The sequence below is a fragment of the Nannobrachium achirus genome, assembly GCF_963921795.1.
Source record: "Nannobrachium achirus genome assembly, chromosome: 9".
Lineage (NCBI taxonomy): Eukaryota > Metazoa > Chordata > Actinopteri > Myctophiformes > Myctophidae > Nannobrachium > Nannobrachium achirus.
Window position 1 is genome coordinate 6,752,842 of NC_137818.1, and position 10,757 is coordinate 6,763,598.

The following is a 10,757-nucleotide window of genomic DNA, read 5'->3' on the forward strand; positions in this document are numbered from 1 at the left end:
ACTTAGTGATCAATATAGGAAACAATGCATACAATCACAACATTACCAAGTGTCTATACATTAGAAAAACATACCAAAAACATATCAAATAGAAAAAAGATAAAATACATCAGGCTAGACTCAGAAGCCACAAGTAGAATACAAAAATTACATTAATTAAATGATAGGAACCACAGCATGTGATATTCATATTTTGTATATAGAGTTGCAATAGAAGCTATAAGAATACAATATTTATATACAATATTTAAAGCTGTACTGTGGAAGCTGCTCAACTAGTGGTCAGTAGCGGTATTGCTTTTTTCGGCCGGAGTCGCCAAGGACCACCGGAACGGGGCCGCCGCGAGCACCTCCGCCTCGCCGATACGTATCCGTAGAGCCGTCTCCCATCATTTTTAGATCAGGATTGAGGGAGTAGCAGGCAAGATTCCTTCACCAACGTAAACACAGTTGCTGAGGGAAGCTACTTCCTTTAGAGACAGCAAGACTCGCTGTGATTGGCCGGTGGTGTATGATCCGCGCTGTGATTGGCCGGTAGTGTATCATGTGGGAGATGACATCATTTTGCCGGGAAATACAGCCCCTGTCACAGCTATGTAGAAAACATATAAAGAAAAGGCTTTTGGGGCTGAAATTAACAGAGTAGGGGTTCTAAAACTTTAGCGATTTAATAGTTAGGACAATTTTAAGATATGTTTTATAAAAAAAGTTACATAGTATAACTTTAACTTACCAGGGTAAGTTGTCAATTTTAGTGTAATTATCCAAAATGTTTCTGTTTGGAGAAGCTGTTTTAATCTGCCCCCCCTCTTACAAACGTCGGAATTACTTCAATCACCATAACGTTTAAATTATTTTTAATTTTTTGGATATTTGGAACCAAATGGATGTTCCATTTGTAGTGACACTCAGTGTTATGGCGGTCCTTGCAAATAACATATTTGAGAACCACTAGTACTAGCTGGATTCTTATCTTAGTGTCATAGTAAAACAAATAAGTGTCAAAAATATTCTGAAGAAAACCTGGAGACTGACATTCAGTAATTGGGCCTTTATGATCAAAATAAGAACATTATAATAGTGTTTTAATTGAAAATCTAGAATTCTCCATGGACAAAACCAAGTCTTGCCACGGATACATCTGTCTGTGCTACGGACATGTCGATGGGGTCAGCCAAAGTGAATTATTATTGAAGTAAAGATGAAAGTATTGGGCAAATTGATCTGTACAACAAAATGCCTATAAATCATTTGTAAAGGTTTTGTGGGTGTATTTTCTGACTTGGTGTTGATCTGTGTATCTGGAAAGCATTTATAGACGATCCACTGAAACCTCAATGGCTTCATTAAACTAAAATGTCCATAACTTTCTTCAGCGATGTTTCCGGCAGAGCAGGCCTCTCATTCTGTGGACCTTTAATGACCAAAAAAAAAACAAAAAACATATCCTCTCCAAGTTTGGGTCACCGTCATGACAAGCAGAGCAACATGCAGTTGTCATGACAACAGTTGTCATGCAATGAGCAGCAACAGCAGAAAGAGTGGAAAAACAGCAGAGGATGCGATAACCTAGAGCAGGGGTTTTCAAAGTGGGTGACGGGGCACCCTGGGGTGCCGCGACGGCAGTCCAGGGGTGCCGCGAAATCATTTGATAATATTTGGAATCTATTTGGACACTTGAGAAAATATTTTGTATCATTTTAAACTTGAAGTACAAAGTTATTTTCAGTCAGTTCTAACCAAAATGGCTTTTATCTCAACGTTTTCCTCGCAACATAAGCACTAAAATATCGTCACTGTCAGACAGAAACCTTGTACTGTATCCAAGATTCAAATGTGCACGTCTTTTGGCAAAGCAAAGCCCTGCTTCATTATATAAGACTGTCGCACAAAACTAGTGAAAACAGCCGATCTACAAGCACACAACGCCTCGCGATGCGAGGCATTGTGTGCTTATAGATCTGCTGTTTTCACTAGTTTATTACATTTTATAGTTTATTAATACAAAACTAACGGTTTTGGACATAAAAGATTTCCATCCAACAACGACGATATGCTCTAAATATAAGGTGCTGTGAGTGAACATTATAATGTAGGGGTGCCTCGGATTAAAAAAAAATATTCATGGGCTGCCCTGAGACAAAAACGTTTGGGAACCCCTGCCCTAGGGGTCCCGGACCCAAAACCTGATCCAATGATTTTGGGCATGAACACAAGTTGAAGGGTAAATTTAAGTCCGTTCCTATGACTATAGCTCCACCAGCTGTATGGCCCTCTTCTAGCGCCACCATCAGGCCGATTTTTGCAAAACACATTTTTGGACACTGCTTCTACAGATTTTGTGTGATAAATGTGTGTAATCTCTGTGTTCATGTCAAGGTGGGTTTCTTCATATGCGTTGAAATATAATGTCCCTGTATTTGCTAGATAATCACAGCGTTTACTTCCATAATAATAGATTTTTACACGTTTTACACAGATTTAATTTTGTTGCTAAATAGTTACTATATCGATTTTAAATCATTGAATCGAATTGTATCGTATCGCCATGAATGAACCAATATCGTCTATGTATCGTTAACCATGTATCGTGATGTGTATCGTATTGTTGTTAAAATGTATCGTTACACCCCTATGAAATACAGCAGAGGATAACCTAGAGTGATAACCTAGAGTTCACTTTAAAACACTGCTTTTCAACCCTTTCCACATCAAGGTCCATCATTTATTCAGCATATTTGAACCTCAGAAGCACCGTTTGATGACATGTGTCCTCAATTCACCCAATTCACAAACACAGCACAGTTGCTGTGCTGAGTCCGTTTAGGGACAGATATGTTCTGTGTTTGTGTTGTGGTTGTGTAAGCTCCTTCCAATAAGTGATGTATTTATCCTTTTCTCTAGTTATCATTTGGTTGGGTCTAATCTATGTGTGCAGGGGCGTCACACCAAATCCTGGGCCCTGGGTACAAGGATTCACTGCGGGCCCCCCATGGATGTTAACTATTGAAAAATAGCAGATATACAAGCTCAGCTTAAGTGAGCTTGTAGATCTGCTAATTTTGAAAATCTATGTTTCCACGTCAGTGGTGCTCAAACTTTTTCATGTCAAGGACCCCCAAGATGATATGTATTTTATTTGGCCACGGACCCCCATCTCAAAATATTTAGTTCCGGGCATCCCCCAGAAGAAGAACCCCCCCCCCCCCCTTGTGACGCCCCTGTATGTGTGTGACAGTGTAGCTGCACTGAGGCTGTCTGGGCTTTGTGATGTCCGAAGGTGAGAGGTCAGCTAGGTTCATGATGCGTTATTTGGAATCCCACGTCAGTTCTAGGCAAACGGTTCGGTGACGCAGGCAAACCCTGCCGAGAAGGTTTGGATTCATGTAAATTGTTTTTTTCAGATGTTTAAACACTTGGACCGTCAATACTTAATAAACTTGACCTTTCACTCTCTACTTAGTCTGCTCTTTTTCCCCCTCTACACCAAACCTCTTTGCAGAAAATAGCCGATCTACAAGCTTGTAGATCTGCTATTTATGGCTAAAGTTCTCAGAATGTGGACACTAGGGTTCAAGTGGTTAATTTAAAAAAGGAGAAAGAAATGTTTCTTTCACACAAAGATATGGAGGACCCCCTGCAGTAACTCTGAGGACCCCCTAGGGGTCCCGGACCCCCTGTTGAAGACCCTTGATTTAGGGTATATTACTGCTGCAAAACCTGATCCAATGATTTTGGGCATGAACACAAGTTGAGGGGTAAATGTAATATCTGTGAAAGTACTGTGCATGTTCAAACCATGTCCAGGCTACTTTCCTATACTTAAGATTATATTTTAAGAGAGTGTGTGTGTGTGTGTGTGTGTGTGTGTGTGTGTGTGTGTGTGTGTGTGTGTGTGTGTGTGTGTGTGTGTGTGTGTGTGTGTGTGTGTGTGTGTGTGTGTGTGTGTGTGTGTGTGCGCCAGTGGCGTAACAACATTGTGATAGGCCCTGGTGCAGATATTTGTTGTGGGCCCCCCAACCCAACCCACCCACCCCTATATACACAAGCGCAAGTGACATTTGAAATGTTTATTTATGTCCACATAAGCAGAAGTACAAGAATGTACAAAGGACATAAACAATATCATTGCAGTAAGCACTGGCGCCTAACTCTGTCCCCACTAGGGGGAGCACAAAGCTAGGAGACATTTGGCGCCGCATGGCGGCGCCGCGAAAAATTGTGTATTTCCGGTTATAAGGTCGGTCAAAATGGGTATTTTTGGGTATAAAGTCAACTAAAACGGGTTACCTTTATTAAGTCATTTTCGGGTGTCTTTGGGGCTTCAGGGGAGGACCTGGATATGTTGCTTGGTGCGCACCTTTTTTTTAAATAGGCCTATAAACATGACCAGGGCTCTGACATGACCAAATAAATAGAACACTAGGTCTACAATGCAAGCCTTTCAGTGCTGCACATTAAATAGACACGACCCATCCTGACTGATTGACACACAGCTGACAGGTCTCAAAGGATGATTGGACAAATTATCATTCACTCGGCACTCCACCAGCTAGGGCCTAGCCTAGGCAGCTACTCAGCACCTAAACCCATTACTGTAATACTTGTTGCGGCCGCGCAGATGCATTCCACCGCCGAACGTCATTACCGTATTACCAAGTGTGGTCGCGCAGACAGATTTTTTTTTCTTTTTTTTTTCCTCTTCCTTCATGCGCCCCTGTGTGTGTGGGCCCTGGTGCGGCTGTACCAGCTGCACCTCCATATTTACGCCACTGGCGTGCGCGCACCTCGACTGACACAATATGTCCATATATGGGCATTCCCAGGCATGAGCTTAATATTGATGACATCAGGGATCTCCATATTATGGGTACAAGGACCAGATCAGCAGTCTCGCTGCTGTGTTTGCACATTGTTGTACTTCACCCAGCAGATAGGGCAGTTTGATGTTTATTTAGTCATTAGTCATGTTTTCAGACTCTCATAGTCAGAATCTGAATCTGAATCAACTTTATTGCGACCGTAGGGAGCATTTACTATCAAAACCTCCACGGGCTGTCTGTCTGTCACACGTCACACGTCACACTTTTGCCCTGCTCATATCTCCACAACCGTTGCCCCCATCCATGCCAAATTTTGCACACACACTCCTTACCTGCCAAACTACAACCTCCAAGGACCCCCGGAGATCCAGGGACCCCCAGGTCCACCCCAACGGGGCTGCTCACGGGGAATTCCTGGGGACCACCCACTCCTGGTGCTCCAGAATGGATGCAAAAGTGGTGACGCCCCCAGTGGAGGACCCCCTCCACTGCAGCTCACATAAAATGCCGTAACTCGGGCTGGGAGCGTCCGGGAGAGCCGGGGCCGGTACCTATTCGTCCGCCAAGGCAACGCGGAGACCCCACCCCTCATTTCTCACATGGCCCTCTTCTAGCGCCACCTTCAGGCCCATTTTTAAAACACATTTTTGGCCACTGCTCCTACAGTTTTTGCCCTAAAATCACGCAAATCGCTACACAGTATGTCTACACTCATCCCATCAACATGAATCTGCCCCATATAGCGCCACCTTGAGGCCGATTTTTAAAAACACATTTTTGGACACTGCTCCTACAGATTTTGCCCGAAAATCACGAAAATCACTACACAGTACACTCATGTCATCAACATGGATCAGGAAGATTTTGGAAAAACAAATTTTTGCCCTATTTGTGGAGATAACCGACCTACGGTCGCTTATCTCCCGATTAGGGAGTCTTACTGGTAGTCACATTACAGCAGGGGTCTTCAACGGGGGGTCCGGGACCCCTAGGGGTTCCCCAGAGTTACTACAGGGGGTCCTCCAAATCTTCTCCTTTTTTATATGAACCACTTGAACCCTAGCGTCCATATTCTGAGAACTTTAGCTAAAAATAGCAGATCTACAAGCTCACAACGGCTTGCGATGCGAGGCGTTGTGAGCTTGTAGATCGGCTATTAGATTGGCTATTTTTGGGAAAGAGCTTTGGTGTAGGGGGGAAAAAGTTTATTAAGTATTGACAGTTCAAGTGGTTAAATATCTGAAAACACTCAGCAGATAGGGCAGTGTGATGTTTATTTAGTCATTGGTCATTGGTCAGTCTCATAGTCAGAATCTGAATCAGCTTTATTGTCACATTACAGGTTTACACAAGTAAAGAAGAGGTGAACTCTTGAGGGCGTAAAATGAACCCATAAATTATTGTTAAAATAAATCGGGAAATAAGCGACCATCAGGTCGCATACACAAACTTTGAAATGGTAGCCAATCAGGAGGGAATATGGGAAATGGGACAGATCCATGTTGATGACATGACTGTCAAAAAATGTGTCTTGCAAGAATCGGCCTCATGGTCGCTCTTGAAGAGGGGCATGTGAGAAATGAGGGGTGGAGGTTGTGGTTTGGCAGCCAAGAAGTGTGTGTACAAAGTTTGGCATGGATCAGGGCAATGGTGGCGGAGATATGAGTGGGGGCAAAGTGTGACGTCTGACGGACGGACGGACGTAGAGTGGTTTCCGCTCCCGACTCAAGGGATCCCAGGCTAGTTCCTTCCATGTCCAACCGGGGAAGCTCCCCCCTGTCAGGTGATAAGAAGCGGCCTGCTCACTCCTCATGCATTGAAGGAAGCATGAGCTCAGTTCGGGGCTCTCCCCAGGTTGGCAGAGGGAGAGCAGAGCCCAGGATGACATCTTAGGCCAGGGGTTTTCTAAGTGGGCGACGGAGCACCCTGGGGTGCCGTGACGGCAGTCCAGGGGTGCTGCGAGATCATTTGATAATATTTCCAATTTATTTGGCCACTTGGACACAAAAATATTTGGTATTTTAAACTTGAAGTACAAAGTTGTTTTCAGTCAGTTCTAACCAAAATGGCTATTATCTCAATGTTTTCCTCAGAACATAATCACTAAAATATCGTCACTGTCGGGCAGAAACCTCGTATCTCCAAGTTTCAAATGTGTACGTCTTTTGGTAAAGCAAAGCCCTGCTTCATCATACAGGACTGTCGCACAAAATTAGTGAAAACAGCCGATCTACAAGCACACAACGCCTTGCGATGCGAGGCGTTGTGTGCTTGTAGATCTGTACATTTCATAGATGATAAATACAAAACGAACGGTTTTGGACATACAAGGTTTCCACCCGACAACGATATGCTATAAATATAAGGTGCTGGGAGTGACAATTACCAGTAAGGCTCCCTAATCGGGAGATAAGCGACCGTAGGTCACTTATCTCCACAAATAGGGCAAAAATGTGTTTTGCCAAAATCTTCCTGATCCATGTTGATGACATGAGTGTAGACATACTGTGTAGTGATTTTCGTGATTTTAGGGCAAAATCTGTAGGAGCAGTGTCCAAAAATGTGTTTTTAAAAATCGGCCTGGAGGTGGCGCTATATGGGACAGATTCATGTTGATGGGATGAGTGTAGACATACTGTGTACCGATTTGCGTGATTTTAGGGCAAAAATTGTAGGAGCAGTGTCCAAAAATGTGTTTTGCAAGAATCGGCCTCATGGTGGCGCTAGAAGAGGGCCATGTGAGAAATGAGGGGTGGGGTCTCCGCGCCGGCAAGGCGGACGAATAGGTACCGGCCCCGGCTGTCCCGGTCGCTCCTAGCCGGAGTTACGGCATTTTATGTGAGCTGCAGTGTAGGGGGTCCTCCACTGGGGGCGCCACCACTTTTGCATCCATTCTGGAGCACCAGGAGTCGGTGGTCCCCGGGAATTCCCCGTGAGCAGCCCCGTTGGGTTGGTCATTTGGTCAGTTTAGCACATTTGGTCATTTTTTACATCTGGGGGTCCCCCAGGGACCTGGGGGTCCCTGGAGCTCCGGGGGTCCTTGGAGGTTGTAGTTTGGCAGGTAAGGAGTGTGTGTGCAAAATCTGGCATGGATCGGGGCAACGGTTGCGGAGATATGAGCAGGGCAAGAGTGTGACGTGTGAGGTGTGACAGACAGACTGACGGACTGACGGACTGACGGACTGACGGACTGACACTTTGTGCAGGGTTTGATAGTAAATGCGACCTACGGTCGCAATAATGTAGGGGTGCCTCGGATTAAAATAAATATTCATGGGGTACCCTGAGACAAAAAAGTTTGGGAACCCCTGGCTTAGGCCATTGGGCGGCCCCGTACGACAAAGTACTTTTAATTTCGAATTCCCTACGTTTACTTGTAACAGTGTTACATTGCAGGATAGATACGTTTACTCTAGTAAAACATTTGAGTACTTTTTCCACCACTGAGTCAGACGAACAGGCCACGGTCGGGGACCGTACGGCTGTCCACGACGCGTTATTTGGAAACGCACATGAGTTCTGGGCAAACCCCGCCCATGGAAGCTTTTGATTGGCTGAACTGGAGCTAGGGAGCGCTCCTTTTTGTTCGCTTGGACCGCGCGGAGGTGTGACCACCTAAACCTAACCCTAACCCTAACTTTAACCCCAACATTAACCTCAGTAAAACTATGCCTAACCCTAACCCTAACCTTAACCTCACTGAAACTAACGCTGGTGAGTAACTAACGTCTAACGACTTCACACCGTCATTGTGATTAACAAATTAAATGTATTTTTGCCATTGAACATTGGAAGATTAGGTTAACTGCAGATTAGATTAACTGCATTTTCACATAAATAAATGTTTATTTTCACATAAATCAGGGCTATTGAACACCCTTTACATCTGAGTGTCGGTTAAAATAATATTAAACCAATGGAAAGTAGTAAAAAGTGCTTGGGACAAAACCTCCTAACTCAACACTTTCTGCCAAACCAGCCAACTCCACCCGATTTGGCTCCTTTTTTTTCATAAATATGTGCTATTGAACACCCTTTACGTCTGTGTGTTGGTTAGAATAATATCGAACCAATAAAAAGTAGTAAAAAGCCCTTCGGTCAAAACCTCCTAACTCCACTTGAGCTCATTTTCACGAAAATGAACATTTTGGAGTTAGGAGGTTTCGGCCTGACAGAAGAGATATCCTACTAAAACAGTACATTTGAAGAAACAATACCATGAAATCTGGTAACTCTAAGAGTGTACAAATGGACCCTTACAGGGTCTGTAACTCTGAGAGTGTACAAATGGACCCTACAGGGTCTGTAACTCTGAGAGTGTACAAATGGACCCTACAGGGTCTGTAACTCTGAGAGTGTACAAATGGACCCTTACAGGGTCTGTAACTCTGAGAGTGTACAAATGGACCCTACAGGGTCTGTAACTCTGAGAGTGTACAAATGGACCCTTACAGGGTCTGTAACTCTGAGAGTGTACAAATGGAACCAAATGGACCCTTACAGGTCTGTAACTCTGAGAGTGTATAAAATGGAACCAAATGGACCCTTACAGGTCTGTAACTCTGAGAGTGTATAAAATGGGTGTGTTGAGAGGGTGACATGACACTGTGTCAAAGGGTGGAGTTAAGTTTGCTATAAATAGAGACACACACAGACAGACAGACAGACAGACAGACAGACAGACAGACAGACAGACAGACAGACAGACAGACAGACAGACAGACAGACAGACAGACAGTAGTGAGAGCAGAAGGACTTCAACAGCATCTTCTCTTGTGGTGAAAGGTGAGAGAAATTACATTTAAAATTCTGCTTCATTTATTGATCACATCACAGGTTGACAGGAGGAGGAAAAAGGAAGAAAAGTGGGTGAAATGTGTTTTTGTTCAAAGTTCTGAGGTTTTTGACCAATCAAAGAGACAAACAAACGATGGACTGACAGTATTTACACATAATAGGTTAAGGCAGGTCGGCAGGGGTGTCACACCACATTCTGGGCCCTGGGTACAAGGATTCACTGTGGGCCCCCCATGAATGTTCTTCATAGGGGGAGGGGGTTTAACCCATTTAGACTGGGAACGCTTTATTATGCATTATTTTGTGCTTTAACTATTGAAAAAGATATACAAGCACACAGCGAGCTGCGAGCTTGTAGATCTGCTATTTTTGATAAATTGTGAAAACTTCTTTGAATATTTCAAATCGTTTTTTGAAAAAAACTATGTTTATGTCAGTGGTGCTCAAACTTTTTCATGTGAATATTTAGTTCTAGGGACCCCCCAGAAGCAAAATTTTACTTACAAATGTATTCAAAGATTTGCACACATTTTCACGACTTTTCAAAAATAGCAGAGCTTTTATATCTGCTATTTTTCAATAGCTAAAGTATACCCCTGTGACACCCCTGCAGGTCAGACTTTTATATATAGGGTGCGTTCGGAAATGTGCACCGGGTGTGTGCTCAGTGTAGTGAGTGCAGTGGGCGGTGACGCTGTCATTGCGTTCAGTGTGGCTTATCTATGAACGACCAGTTTAGAGGCAGCTGTGCACTTTTTTAGTCAGAAAACGTTCTGAAAAGCAGCAGTTGCTAACGTAACGTTGCTATTGATAGGTAATTTAATTCATAACATTGGCCAACCTGCTATTAGTTTACACGTTGGTGCATGTGCAACAATAAAGCCCAAAGGACCAATAAAGCAGCAAACGGTGCATTTTGTTATCATTTCCTACGCCATTGTTCACAGCTGAGAAGCGCTCGAGACATGGCCATGAAAACCAACCAATGAAAACACTGCACTGACGCACCACACCGTCAAACACCATCTTCTGAGTAGGGTCGTTCAGTTGCGTGCACTCAGCACACCGGTGGCCCCGCACTGGATTTCCGAACGACAACGCACCAAGTGCACCGAGTAAACGAACGACAACATGGCA

The 10,757-nt window shown here is 44.0% G+C and overlaps 1 protein-coding gene across 1 annotated transcript in view; it reads left to right on the forward strand.

Annotated features, from left to right (window-relative positions):
* Positions 1-9,500: 9,500 nt before the first annotated feature.
* LOC308291822 (neurotrypsin-like) overlaps positions 9,501-10,757 on the forward strand; it is a 76,137-nt gene continuing 74,880 nt past the window's right edge. Inside the window, exon 1 of the mRNA XM_080733954.1 lies at positions 9,501-9,608. The gene's annotated coding sequence lies outside the window, so the exon portion shown is untranslated. The remainder of the gene's footprint in view (positions 9,609-10,757) is intronic.